A 1,641-nucleotide genomic window follows, 5' to 3' on the forward strand; every position below is an offset into this window, starting at 1 on the left:
TTTGTTTGCTTACTTATTTGTTTGTTTGTTTGTTTGTTTGCTTACTTATTTGTTTGTTTGTTTGTTTGTTTGCTTACTTATTTGTTTGTTTGTTTGTTTGTTTGCTTACTTGTTTGTTTGTTTGTTTGTTTGTTTGTTTGCTTGTTTGTTTGTTTGTTTGTTTGCTTGCTTACTTGTTTGTTTGTTTGTTTGTTTGTTTGTTTGTTTGTTTGATTGCTTGTTTGTTTGTTTGTTTGTTTGTTTGCTTGCTTACTTATTTGTTTGTTTGTTTGTTTGTTTGTTTGTTTGGGTAAAAAGGAGCACATTGACACAATAATGGTCATTTAGTGCTGGGAGAAAAGTAAGATAGACAATAGACATACAGAAACAACAGAAGGAAAAAGTTAACACAAGTGGGGGCCAACCAGTGACGCCCACCAACCACTCGTGTCACTGAGTGCACACGTTCTAGAAACTTAACGAACGCGAGCTAATAGCCTTCTTGTACAAACTGAATTTTACCTGTTTCGATGAAAGTAAGCTCTGAAATTCTATCGACAAAACGGGAGTCAGTGACGGCCATTGACCGCGATAATCTATCCTTTGTCCAACGTTTTCAGTCCGAGTTCAGCCACACACAGATCAGCCCCTGTGTGTGCGTGCCACCGAGTGCACTAGAAACAACGCCAGCTTAAGGCTTTCTTATACAGTATACGATGATGGGGAACTTTCAAAAAGCAGGGATTTCCGAGAAAATACGGAACGTTTGGGGCACTTATTACTAGATTTTTGCCTGTTTTGATGAAGAAATAACTAAATTTCATCGCCAAAACTGGAGTTGGTAGAAAATGAAACACAGAAAAGTCTTCGGGACACGAGCATTAAATACGATAGTCTACTTTGACGTCTACAGTACAGTCCGCCCCCAGCACGCAAAGATCCGCCCGTTATAGTGCACTAGATCTAGAAAAATGTAAGGCGAGATTAAGGCTTGATTGTACATTTAACTAAATTTCGCCTGTTTTGAAGAAGAAAGTACTAAATTCCATGGCCAAAACGGGAGTTGGCACAAAACGAAACAAAAATTCTACGGAGTACGGGTATTAACCGAGGTAATCTATACTTTGTCTCATGTTGACAGTGACAGTCCCAGCGTAGAGGTCAGCCCTTGAGTGCGGGCCACCGGGTGCACTGGAAACATAACGCGAGCTTATTGGGTTCTCGTACGTACTAAATTCTGCCTGTTTTGATGTAAAATGCTTTGAGAGCACTGAACGTCTTTGCAGAAAACGGGGGTTAAATTAGTTTTGTTTGTTGTGGTGAGGTAGGGGTTTTACGGCACTCGCAACTGCATATGAGCGCGCGGGACACACTGGGCGTTTTTGGTTTGTTAGGAATTAATTTTGAACTGTGCCTGGGTGGCGGCCGAAGCCTACTTTTATCGATATTAGGACCACCAAGGGACCTTCAACGTGCGCAACTTGCACACGGGTCCTCCGAGATTTTTTCGCCGTTATCTGAGAAGGCTAGCTGTTCGATCTTGCCTACTCTAAGATCAGGTTTATGACTCAAAAGACAGCAGTAAAGCAGTAAGAATGAGTCAAGGAATAGCAGTAGAAAGGCAGCAGAAAGTGAGAGGAGCAGCGGAGGGAGCCCCTGCCA

Source organism: Aplysia californica, unplaced genomic scaffold (assembly GCF_000002075.1).
Source record: "Aplysia californica isolate F4 #8 unplaced genomic scaffold, AplCal3.0 scaffold00409, whole genome shotgun sequence".
NCBI classification, from domain to species: Eukaryota; Metazoa; Mollusca; class Gastropoda; order Aplysiida; family Aplysiidae; genus Aplysia; species Aplysia californica.